This window comes from Phocoena phocoena, chromosome 13, assembly GCF_963924675.1.
Source record: "Phocoena phocoena chromosome 13, mPhoPho1.1, whole genome shotgun sequence".
Taxonomy (NCBI): Eukaryota; Metazoa; Chordata; class Mammalia; order Artiodactyla; family Phocoenidae; genus Phocoena; species Phocoena phocoena.
This window is the reverse complement of record NC_089231.1, coordinates 73552768-73566444: the sequence shown is the minus strand read 5'-3', so window position 1 is coordinate 73566444 and position 13677 is coordinate 73552768.

The window sequence follows — 13677 nt, the reverse complement described above, 5'->3', positions numbered from 1 at the left end:
TTTCCTGCTTAATTTTCCAGCAATTAGCTTGGAATTCTGTACTCTTGACACCTCAAACCAGTAAGATCAAAGCTCTCTACACATCCCCACCTCCCACACAGATTAGAGAGTGCCAGAGGTAAGAGGCCACAAAAACTCAAATCTCATCCAATGCAGCTCTTATCTTTCAAGTGTTGACTTCCTTCACATTTCTGCCTCCTATTGGATGTTGTCTCAGTGCCTTCAAATAATTGGGGTTTTCTGGTACATATTTTGTTCAGATTTTATCATTATTTGAGGGAAGGTTAATTCTGCTATTACCACCCCTTATATTCTTTAACCCTTTATTCATCAGGGTACCCCCTTAAGGTCAGTATAATTAGCCCCCATTATTAAGTGGAGGAAACTGAGGCTTTGAAAAAAGTGAAGCCATTTGCCCAAGGTCACATACCTAGTTCATGGCAGAGTCACAATTTGAAACCAACCAAATGACATAACCGTATCCTTGCTGCACTTCATAACCATTCCCAAACATCTTCAGGGTGGTTTAGATTCTAGCCTAGAGCCCACTGGAAAATATCCAAGGATGGGAAGAGGTGAGATCCCTCAAAACCCCTATTCAGGCTAGGGCAGTAGTTTTCAACCCACATCATCAGAATCATTTGCAAAACTATGCAAAATAGAGATGCTAGGCCCCATTTAGTGGATTAGTATCTCTAACAGTAGGGACTAAGGATCTACATTTTATACTGTTTCCTGATGATTCTAATGCCCAGTCAGGGTTAAAAATCCCTCTGGTAAAGGCAAAGTACCTCCCACCAGTATTCCTCTGTCTACTGTAGCTCAGGACTCTCACTTTTCCATCATGCTTCACCTAGGTAGTGATACCAGTGCTGGGGTTAAGGCTGAAGGTTCTAAAGTCACTCCACTTAGATCCACATCCTGGCTCTATCACTTGTTAGCTAGGTGGCCTTGGGCAGGTGACCAGACCTCTCTGAACCTTTTGTCTTCTTTCCTCTTAAATGGAGATAATAATAGCAGTAACCTCACAGGGCTGTTGTAAAGATTCCATGAGATAGCGCACATGATGCATTTTGTACAGCACCTGACACCTGTAAGCACTCCACAGACAGTAGCTATTATTATTAACACATCCTCAGCTTTTCTGCCGCCTTGAACTCTGTTCTGTCTCCTACCTAAATCTGACTTGCAGAATTAAACCAGACCTACGTTTTCTAAGGTATTTCAAAATCCCTCTCTCCCAAAAGTTAACCCAACCTCTATCTTTGCCACTGACCCATCCCCACCAACCCCCTCTGCCCTGGAGCAAGAAGCATTTATAATTGAGCCCAGAGCCTGGAAGAGCTTCTTAGAAGTGACTCAGATGCCCTTGGCCTCAGCTTGTGCTCCTTCTTGCCTATGTTTGGGACCTTCTAGGCCACACCCTCAGTGAAGCCCTGAGTGGCAACTCTGAATACCAGAATGGGGTGTGAAAATCACAAAACCAGACTTAAATTGTTGAAACTAACCACCTCTGTTGCTGAGAGTCAGGCCTGAGTCAGACTCAGGGGAAACTGGGCCCAACTAAGAGAACCCACAGAAGGGATTTCCCTGGCGGTCCAGTGGTTAAGACTCGTGCTCCCAATGAAGGGGGCACGGGTTCCATCCCTGATCAGGGAACTAAGATCCCGCATGCCACACAGTATGGCCAAAAATTTTTAAAAAAGGACCCACGGAAGGCAAGCTCCTAACACCTCATTTCTAGAAGCCAGATAGGCAGCTCGGGGGATATGAGAGGACTCACCACCACCCTCGGAGCTGGCCCTCCATCTGCCAGACTTCTCAGGACTCCTCCCCAGGGAAACCTTTACTGGGTGGCACATGGCCCGCCCCAAGGTGACTAGACCCTCCTGGGACTCTACTGCCATCCAGAAGCGTCCCTCAGCCTCCATCCCGTGTCAGGTCTATAGGTTTTGGTGAACACTGAGGACCAGAGGCATGCTCAGAGCTGGGAATTCTCCTGGGAAAGAAGGCAGGAGGATCCCCCTATTTATTGGGGGTCCTCTATGTGTCAGATCCTACACATCCTTTATCTTACCTCAGCCACTGTAATGTTGGCTGTTTTCCTCACCACTGAATCCCCAACACCTAGCAGAAGAGACACTTGCTATTTAATTACGATAATAGTGAAATAGCTACCATTTATTGAACGCTTATTACATACCAAGCACTGTTCAAAGTGCTTTGGGTCTCTTAACTCACACAATATTTGCTGGATGAAAAATCTGATAACTACCCTATGAGGCTAGATTCTTTCTTCCTATTTTACAGAAGAGGAAACTGAAAATGCAGAGAGGGAGATAAGATGTGGTCCAAGGGCAGACAGGTAATAAATGGACAGGGGCCAGGATTTGAATCCAAGGAAAGGTGATGACCTGGGAAGTGAAAGATCTGGGGGTGGGGGGCGTATGGTCTGGCTTTGAGGAATGAGATGGGGGTGCAAAAGCAGAAACAGAGTGGACTTTGGAGGAGGCGCTTCTGAGGGAGAAGGAGCAAGCAGAGGCTGGGTGGGCGCTGCGTGGGACAGCCGGCTGGCCGCCTCCTAGAGCAAGCGCTCTGAATGCTGCAGAGGCTGGGTGGGCGCTGCGTGGGACAGCCGGCTGGCCGCCTCCTAGAGCAAGTGCTCTGAATGCTGCAAGACAGCCCAGTCCACTCCCCTAAGAAATGCTGACATCATGTCCTCAAGGACCACAACCCCTGCCCACAGGAAGGGGTGGAAATGAACTTCAAATTTCATCATGGCCACTATGGGGTCTGCAGGGCTGTAGGGTATGGCTGCTGTCCCAGCAATCATAAACCCCTATTGCCGTAAGCATCTCTGGTCACATCCTCTCCTAGAAGCCCAAAGCTGGTGCAGAGTTTCTGTGTGTGTGTGTGTTTGGTGGGCGGGCAGTGGGGGTGCAGCAGGTGGCTCCGCAAGTGCCACCTGAGATGAGTCACAGGTGACGCCCCAGCCCTGGAGCCTGAGCCTACCTGGGCAGGTAGGAGCATATTGCCAACCCCACCAGTGGTTCTGAGGACACCCACCCAGTTGGTCTCATTTCTAAAATGAGACAGCCGGGGTTGGCTTGTTGAGAAGGCTGCAGGGTTGACCTGCCCTCCTGGGCAGGTCATTCCATGGACCTGAGTTCTCAGGAGAGATAGGGGCCCCCGCAATGCAGGACCTGGGAGGAAACAGCGGTGGCCCCTCTGCCCCTACCTAACTCATCCCACGGTGACACAAAGGATCAAGTCTGCCCTGGACACTCAGCCCCACCTACCTCAGCCACTGGGACACATCACAACACATATCACTTCCATGTTTCCTTGACTCATCTGGTCACTTGCTTGTTATCTCCCCCACTGCCCTGAAGCTCTCGCCCATTGCTCCCACTGTACACCTGGGCCGGAGCCTAACACAGAGCAGGTGGTGAATAGGTGGAGCTGAGCCGCAAATATAATAGGGACCACGGGTACAGCCACACCTCTACCTATAGTCTTGGTACTCCAAGGTCCCCCAAACCCCCCCGCACCCCACCCCCACCCTGAGCTGGGCCAGCAGGAAGTCCTGTCCTGGACATGGGTCCCCTTCACCAAGCATCCCAGTGATGCTCCGGGTTCTGACAGGCGCTGTGGCTCTTTCCGAGGTCCCGGAAGGGAGGAGTTGCCTCAGGTGTGACTCAAGCTGCTGTTTGCTGTCTGGGGTTCTCAGGCCCTGCCCCCCTTGCCGGCCTCCCCCGGCCTGTCGACGGAGGAGGCTATTTGCTGACCCTGCAATGTTTCCTGTGGAGCTTCTACAGGGAGGGGGATCCCTTGGCAGAGCTGTTTGGGCTCCACGTGAGCCCCTTCTAGCCTTCATACCACAGGCTTCTCCATCCGGAGCAAGCAAGGACCATGTGGGCATGAAGGAGGGCAAACACAGCCTCAGATTGTTCCTTGAACATCTGTTCTCTCCAATCTCAGGCCCAGCCCTCTGTCAGGCCCTCTCTGCCAGTTATCTTCCTCCTGTGATTTTCCCTTGGGCCCCATTCCTCCCTCTATCCAGCTTCCTTCTGCCCTGCCAAGACGGTTGGGCTGGTTTGAACCTGTCTGAATCCCAGGTTCACACACCTGGACAGGATATCAGTTCTTTTCCAAGAAGCCCTCGGGTCCCATGCAAATCAGGGGGTGTGGCTGACCATACCTCATACCTAATGTCCCAAAGTTATTCAGGGACTGGTCTATTTCCAGCCCACAAGACTCCACTGGAGGGCACCGTGGCCTGATTGCCCAAGCCTCTCTCAGCCAAAACATCCTTACCCAGTGTCTCTGCCCAGCAATCAAGAAGCTGGGGGAAGAGAAAGCACATTTTCAAAGCACCCACTCTGAGTCTGGGCCCTACTGGACCCTTCCAAATTTAAGATCTCAGAATCCCCTAACTCTTCCATAAACTTTTTTTTTAAAAATAAAGTTATTTATTTATTTATGTTTGGCTGCGTTGGGTCTTTGTTGCTGCGTGCGGGCTTTCTCTAGTTGCAGCAAACGGTGGCTACTCTTCTTTGTGGTGCGCGGGCTTCTCACTGCGGTGGCTTCTCTTGTTGTGGAGCACAGGCTGTAGGCGTGCGGGCTTCAGTAGTTGTGGCACGTGAGCTCAGTAGTTGTGGCTCGCAGGGTCTAGAGCACAGGCTCAGTAGTTGTGGCACACGGGCTTAGTTGCTCTGCGGCATGTGGGATCTTCCTGGACCAGGGTTCGAACCCGTGTCCCCTGAATTGGCAGGCGGATTATTAACCACTGCACCACGAGGGAAGTCCCTCTTCCGTAAACTTTAAATGAACACGTCCTCTGTGTCAGGCTTTATCACTTATCTTTTTTACAACATTCTTGTGAACTATTATTTCCATTTGAGAATTGAAGGGACTGAGGGTCAGAGAGGTTAAGGGACTTTCCCAGGGTTATACAGATAGTAAATGACTCCAAGGTCTGTGCTGATCTCACACCGCCACATTTTATCCCCAGCTGTGGCCTTAAAGACATGCTCAAGGAAAACAAGGTCGGAATTACAGCATTCTCCCCACCTAAACAAGGGATGCAAACTCCAGTGTCTCCTGGACTCCAATAGATAATTTAAATGAGCGAAGCCGTCCAGGTGTAACAGAAAAGGGATGAGTGGAGACTGTGGATAACTGGAGAAGTCACACTCCATCCAAAGGGTGTAGGTGTTACTCAGCTCTAATCAAATGCTGCCATGTGGGACCTTGGGTCAGTGTGGACAGATCTTCCGATTTTCTGAGAAAATCTGGAAATCTGAAACTTTTGTGTGAAATTTGCAAACAAAGGGTATCCACATGCTGGCTGTATCGGGTTGACAATTTGGTGCCCTAGAAGATGCTCCACGATCTTTGGAAGGATTCCATGTCTCTGAACCACCTGGTTTGGAGTTTTGCACTACTTTGGGACCCTCAAGATACCCCTCTATCTGGGGAGGGGAAGCTGGGGGCGGTGAGATGTAAATCATACACATTCAAAAGGCAAGACAGTTGGGGCTTCCCTGGTGGTGCAGTGGTTGAGGGTCCGCCTGCCGATGCAGGGGACGCGGGTTCGTGCCCCGGTCCGGGAAGATCCCACATGCCGCGGAGCGGCTGGGGCCGTGAGCCACGGCCGCTGAGCCTGCGCGTCCGGAGCCTGTCCTCCGCAACGGGAGAGGCCACAACAGTGAGAGGCCCGCGTACCGCAAAATAAAAATAAAATAAAATTTTAAAAAAGGCGAGACACTTAAGAAAATACACATGGGGGAATTCCCTGGTGGTCCAGTGGTTAGGACTCGGTGCTTTCACTGCTGGGGCCCAGGTTCGATCCCTGGTCAGGGAACTAAGATCCTGCAAGCTGCACAGTGTGGCCAATAAATACGTTAATTAATTAATTAATTAAAATGATTGGGTTTTTTTTAAAGACATATGCTTATGTCACAGGACCACTTGAAGGTCTGAGCCCAACAGTTGCCAACAACAGCATCCAATTCTAGGTAACTTAGGCAGAAAGGAGTTTGTTGGAAGGATGTCTGGAGGCTTAGAGAATTGATGGGTGGGACAGGATCTGAGAATTGGCAGAAACCCTCAGGAGCAGGATGGCTGGAACCACAGCTAAGGATTTCCCCACAAATAGCCTGCTGCCTCTTCTGGACACTGGCGGCCACCTGAAGTCCAGACCACCTCTCCTCCTGTGTAGCCTTCAGCCTGTGCTTCGAGGGGTTCCCTCCAAATGATCCAGCTTGGTGAGAACAGTATTTGATATTTTTGTTCCACACAAAATCTGATTTGATCTACAAGATGGATCCTCCAAACACAGGAATGAGGTTCCCGTGCTGGAAAGACAAAGATACACACACACACACACACACACGCACACACACAAGGTCCAATCCATGGTCTAAGCTGGAAGGGGTCTTGAAGAGCCTCTTATCTTTCAGTTTCGGAATGGAGAAACTGAGGCACAGGCCAATGACTTGCTCAAGGTCACAGAGAGAGCTTGTGGTCAATCCACATGTTGAACACAGACTTCCTGACTCAGGTTTTCCAACTGAGCTGTAAAGCACTTCAGAACTCATGAGAAAGGAGACAAATGTGAGGTATGGCAGACAGGAAGCCCTCTTGACAGAGGAGGATGGAGAAAGATGGAGAGATCTCTTTTTTTTTTTTTTTCAGGCTGCACCTTGCAGCATGCAGGATCTTATTTCCCTGACCAGGGATTGAACCTGCACCCCCTGCAGTGGAAGCGCGAAGTCTTAACCACTGGACCGCCAGGGAAGTCCAGGAGAGACCTCTTAAGATGGCTAAAGCTGGGGTAGGCCATAATAAAGAAATGAAAATAATAATATGAAAGCCGTATCTTTGTTGTTGGAAATGCAAAGCCTGAGGCCTGGCTTCCATTTCGACCAGATTACCAGGGGATTCCAGAGCACATTAAAGTTTGAAAAGCAATGTCTATTCAGTGTGGGAAAGCAATGCAAAAAAATAAAAATAAAAATAATAGCTTCACAAGAGCTAATGTTCTAGGTCATAAATTAGGAGGTGGGTTCATGGAAGATGTTTATTTTGTGATTAAGTTTTATAACATATTTCAGGGTTTTGCTCAAAAATTACCTCCTCAGTGAAGCTTTTAAAGGTCATGCTCTGTAAAATTATACCCCCTATCACCCGCTCTGTGCTCCTTTACTTCGTCCCTACTTAATATTTTTCTGGAACGCTTATTACCATGTGAGAGATGAAAATGCTGGTTGTTGTTTGTATATTGTCTATAGCTCTTCCTACAAAGTAAGCTCTGCAAAAGCAGCAATGAAATCTCAGTCCCTGCTGTACCCCCGGCATCTACAACAGGTACCCAGCAGGTCCTTCATAAATGGTCCTTCATAAATGGTTTCGGAATAAATATGTTATATATGGTATGTGTTGAATATTATATAGTAAACAGTAAACAGTTATTGGGGTTGCTGTGTACCATGTTGTGTGTTGAACACTTTATGTACAGTAAGATCTCCTTGAATCCTCATACGTCTTCGTTATGCAGATGGTGAAACCGGGGTTCGAGAGCCTGGTCTTTGCCCAAGCTTATAGCTAGGACGCGGCAGAAGTGGGATTTGAACACAGCAACAAAGACAAGGGCCTGGAGTAATCTGGAGGTGGACTGGGGACAAGCCTGGGCTCAAGAAGCTGTGGAACTGAGGTGAGGTCCTGGAGGGGGAAAGGCTCTCCTAACGCAGAGCTCTGTTGTTTAAGAGCTGGGGTTGGCCAGGCGAGCTCAGGTATTTACCTGGGGACTCTGAAGCCACTCGGAGGAGGCAGGCGGTGGCGTGGGGACTCCTGCCATTGTCAGCACAGCCTGGGGCTTGTCATGATGCGCTCAGAGTACAACGTGCTGCGTAATGCTGAGAAGGCAGCTCAGAGCCTCACAGCCTCATCTCCTGCAGTCCATCCAGAGGCTCAGAGGCCCAGAGAGGGCAAGCTATTTGCAGAAGGATACACAGCCAATAAGCCATTGAGGGGAGGCATCAAAATCTGAGTCCCAATGCTGCAAGGTCTCTCCATACCCCAAGCAGCTCACACTGGGGAGTGAGCGACTCTGCTACAGGCTCCACAGTTGCGGCTGCTTCTGCTTTGCTCCCAATAACAGTTTTTTTTTTTTTTAATAAATAAATGTATTTATTTATTTATGGCTGCATTGGGTCTTCATTGCTGCGCGCGGGCTTTCTCTAGTTGCGGAGAGCAGGGGTTACTCTTCGTTGCGGTGCACGGGCTTCTCATTGTGGTGGCTTCTCTTGTTGTGGAGCACAGGCTCTAGGTGCACGGGCTTCAGTAGTTGTAGCGCATGGGCTCAGTAGTTGTGGCGCACAGGCTTAGTTGCTCCACGGCATGTGGGATCTTCCCTGACCAGGGCCTGAACCCGTGTCCCCTGCATTGGCAGGCGGATTCTTAACCACTGCACCACCAGGGAAGCCCCCCAATAACAGTTTGAGGGAAGCAGGGACTCATACAGGGCCATCCCCTGCTCTTCCCTGTCCCCCTAAGTCACCTATCTTCAAAATACAACCCCAATTCAACCACTGTCCTCTGTTGGGTCCTCCATTGGCTTTCTGCATCATGTCCACAGTTCTTTGGTTTCTAGAATGTGCCTTGCTCCTGTGTGCCTCTGGGTTTTCCACTCTGCCTTCCACTCCACCGCCCCACCCCCTTCCTTTGCTCACCAGCACTTCCTCAGGAAAGTCCCTTTCTCTGACTCCCCAAACGTAGACAGGGTTCCACTTCCCTAGGTTTGCATAACTCCCCAAGCTTTTCCTCCACGGAGATGATAGAAATTTGTAATTTGATATCAGTCTCTCTCACCAGACTGTCAGCCCAGGAGGGTTGCTTTATTTTTCTCATCTGTAAAATGCGGATGGGAACTGCTATGGGCCGAATGTTTGTGCCCCCCCCCCACCACTACCACCAAATTCACTTGTTGAAGCCTTAACCCCCAATGGATGGTATTTGGAGATAGGGCCTTTATGGAAATAATTAAGGTTAAACAAGGTCATGAGGGTGGGGCTCTGATCCAATAGGATTAGTGACCTTAAAAGGAGAGACAACTGAGAGCTCACCTTCTCTGTCTCCCAGAGCACGAAGAGGTCCTGTGGGCACACAGTAAGTAGGCAGCCACCTCTAAGCCAAGAAAAGAGATCTCAGAATGAAATCTAACTTGTTGACACCTTGATCTTGGACTCCCAGCCTCCAGAACTGTGAGAAATAAAATTCCTGTTGTTTAAGTCACTCAGTCAATGGTTATTTTGTTATGGAAGGCCAAACGGACTAAGGCATAACAGAATCCAGCTAAATAATTGTTTTTTCAGGACTAATTTTTTTTTTTTTTTTTGCGGTACGCGGGCCTCTCACTGTTGTGGCCTCTCCCGTTGCAGAGCACAGGCTCCAGACACACAGGCTCAGTGGCCATGGCTCACGGGCCCACCCGCTCCGCGGCATGTGGGATCTTCCCGGACCGGGGCATGAACCCGTGTCCCCTGCATTGGCAGGCGGACTCTCAACCACTGCGCCACCAGGGAAGCCCCCAGGACTAATTTTTAACACCTGTAAAGCACTTAAAACTGAGCCTGGCGCGTAGTTAGCCCATCAACTGTTAAGATTGTCACACACCAGGTGTATTTGCAGAATGAATAAACAAGTCTATTTTGCAGTTTACATTCTTACGTAATGGTTTTGGGGTTTTTTGGGGGGGAATCCTATCCTTTTGTGTGATGAATAGTGCTATAATCTGTATGTTCATGGTCCCCTCAAATGCACATGTTGGAAATCCTAACATCCAATAGGATGATGTTAGGAGATGGGGCCTTTGGGAGGCAGAGCCCTTGTGAGTAGGATTAATACCCTTAAGTTTCTCCCTCCAGTTTTCTTGAGATATAATTGATACACAGCACTGTACAAATTTAAGGTGTACAGCACAATGATTTGACTTACATATATCATGAAATGATGACCACAATAAATACAGTGAACATCCATCATCTCCTATAGATACAAGAGTAAAGAAATAGAAAAAGGGACTTCCCTGGTGGCGCAGTGGTTAAAAATCCGCCTGCCAAGGCAAGGGGCACGGGTTCGAGCCCTGGTCAGGGAAGATCCCACATGCCATGGAGCAACTAAGCCCGTGTGCCAAACTACTGAGCCTGTGCTCTAGAGCCCACGTGCCACAACTACTGAAGCTCGCGCGCCTAGAGCCTGTGCTCCGCAACAAGAGGAGCCACCGCAATGAGAAGCCTGCACACCACAGCGAAGAGTAGCCCCTGCTCGCCGCAACTAGAGAAAGCCCGCACGCAGCAATGAAGACCCATTGCAGCCAAAAATAAATAAATTAAATAAAAATAAATAAATTTAAAAAAAGAAATAGAAAAAAAATTTTTTTTCTTGTGATGAGAACTCTTAGGATGTACTCTTAACAACTTTCATATGTAACATACAGCAGTGTTAATCATATTTATTGTATTGTACATTATATTCCTAGTACTTATTTATCTTATAACTGAGGTTTGTACCTCTTTTTTTTTTTTTTGGCCACGCCCTGTGACTTGAGGGATCCTAGTTCTGCCACCAGGGTTCTGGGTCCTCAGCAGTGAAAGCGTGGAGTCCTAACCACTGAACTGCCAGGGAATTCCCTGAGGTTTGTACCTTATAACTGCCTTCATCCAACTCCTCCTCTCCCTACCCCCACCTCTGATAACCACAAATATGATCTCTTTTTCTATGAGTTTGTTTTTGCAGTGTAATTGACCTACAACACTATGTTAGTTCCTGTTACACAACTTAGTGATTCAATGTTTCTATACATTTAAAAATGATCACAATGATAAGTCTGGGTACCTGGCACCATATAAAGATATTACATAATTACTGACCATATATAATAGTTTTCTTAAAGTGAACTTACCTGCATTATATCCTAGGATATTCACAGATGAACTCCTTATAAAAGGAGTGTATTTAAAAAAAAAAAAAATTGGAGTCCTAACAGGCAGTGCGTTTTCCACTCTTTTTTTCCTGGAACGTCCACCAGAGGGCTTCTTGAGCTCTTTCTCCTTCCAAAATATCCTCAGCCCCTGAGGTGACCACCATGGGAAGGAAGAGACAGTGGAGTTTTATCCACAGGAGTAAACAAAGCTAATACAATCATAGTTGTAGCTGGGTGGGGAAAAAACTCAAGCTGGGGTGAGACGCAGCAAGGGGGTGTCTTGGTTTCACTGGCCCTGGGTGGGAGTCTTGGTGACTTCTCTGAACATCAGTTTCCTCATCTAGAAGTGGAGATAATCCTCTCAAGCATACAGCGTTGTCGGAAGGACAAAATATTGATAAAAGCATTTTGTAAGATGTCACCTGTTGCTATCGAATCACTAAATTTCATGGACCTACTGGATCTGAGGTATCTTGTCTTAGGGATAGTGCAGGGACCACCCCCCCAACCCCAAACTTGCCCAGTTCAGCCCACCAATGTCTGTTGTTTAACACATAGAACTTGGATGCATTTGGACTGGACATAAATTATTTTTGCCATGGTCTCTGCCATATATGCTTGTCTCACTCTTGCTTTAACTCACCTGCCTGGCCCCTAAGGTTCTCTGAGCTTGCAACTTCTGGTCTAAATAGAGAATTCTGTGCCGGTCAGATGATACCTGGAATGCTGCATTAATAATTCCAATCACTGCTATTTATTGAGCCAGGAACCAGGCTTTCTGCATAATATATGTAAACCAAATATACCCAGGGCTTCTGGTGGCCTTGTCTCTGCATGGTGACTTATTTGTCAGAAAAATGGAATTAAAATCTTCTCCCAATCTCTCAAAGAATGCAAAGGGTGAGTACATTTTAACAAAAGCTTTGTTGCAGTGTAATTGACATACAATAAACTGCACATAATTAAGGTGTATAATTTGACAAGTTTTGGCATAAGTATACACCTGTGAAATATACACAATCAACATAATGAATATACCTGTAACATCCAAAAGTTTCCTCCTGTGCTTTGTAATCCTTTCCTCCTGCCTCTGCCACCCTCCCTCCATACCCAATAACCACTAGATTGTCTTCTATCACTGTGGATTACCTTGCATTTTCTAGACTTCTATCTAAGTGAAATCACACAGTATGTTCTCTTTTTTTTTTTTTTGGCCGCGCTGTGCAGCATGCAGGATCTTAGTTCCCCAATCAGGGATCGAACCCGTGGCCCCTGCATTGGGTTCTATCCCTGGTCAGGGAACTAAGATCCTGCATGCCCCACAGCCAAAAAAAGAAAGAAAGAAAGAAAAGAAACTACAAACTCCAAAGTATTTGCACCACTTTACATTTCTTGTGTGTGTGTGTGTGTGTGTGTGTGTGTGTTTGGCCGCGCAGGGTCCCTGGCAGTGGAAGCACAGATCCCTAACTACAGGACACCAGGGAATTCCCCTACTTTACATTTCTAACAGCAGGGCATAGAGTTCCACTTGCTTCACATCCTTGCCAGGGCTTGGTTAGGTCAGTCTTTTTCATTGTAGCCATTCTTATAAGTGTGGTCTTGGAGGGAGCTCATTTTCGATGCAGAGTAAGACTTCTCCAAAACACTCCTTCTTCCCTTACAGAGGTCTCCCTGGGAAAAGCAGTCCCTTGGACCCATACTCAGATCTCAAACCCCCTGACCACTTTTCTCCCAGGCTGTAAACCGTGGCTGGGATCTTGCAAAACAAAGGGAAGGTATCATGGAGCTGAGTTGGCAAGAATCCTCTCCCCTTAGAGGGTGGGGAGGGAAAGAGTATGAATAATCACACCTAGATAAAAATAAGTTAGCTCATCTGATCCTCATATTAATCCCAAGAGATTATAAAGATCCTTAATCAAATTGTAGAGATGAGGAAACAGGCTCAGAGAGAAAATGACCTGCCCGAGGTCACATGGCCACATCCTGGATTTGCATCCTGGCACACCTGATTCTAAAACTTGTGTTCGCTCTCCTCTCCTGCAGAATCCTCCATTCTGGATGCCACAATCTTAGAAGATCTCCTCTAGGCTCCAGGAGTGACACTGGGCAAGTGGACTGTCTGAAATGCGTCAGCTGAGGAGTGGACAAAGGAATTAGGGCCATTTAGCCAGGAAGAGAGAATTCTCAGCAGTGGCATGAAATAGTCTTCAGACATTTGAATAATTGTACTCGACCCAGAATAGACCGTCTTTAACACTCTCCTCCTCTAGGTGATAAAACTATTTTTCAATATTAATCATGTAACAATCAATCATCATCATCATTTTCTTGATTCATTCTTTCATTTTAAAACCACTAACAATTAGGAAGTAGGTATATATTTCAATTTTAAAGATATTATTGATGGGCTTCCCTGGTGGTGCAGTTGTTGAGAGTCCGCCTGCCGATGCAGGGGACACGGGTTCGTGCCCCGGTCTGGGAAGATCCCACATGCCGCGGAGCGGCTGGGCCCGTGAGCCATGGCCGCTGAGCCTGCGCGTCTGGAACCTGTGCTCCGTCCGCAACGGGAGAGGCCACAACAGTGAGAGGCCCGCGTACCGCAAAAAAAAAACAAACAAAACAAAATGGTATTATTGAAATTCAGTAAAATATTTCATGCATGAACCACAATTAGCATTGACTGACCAAAG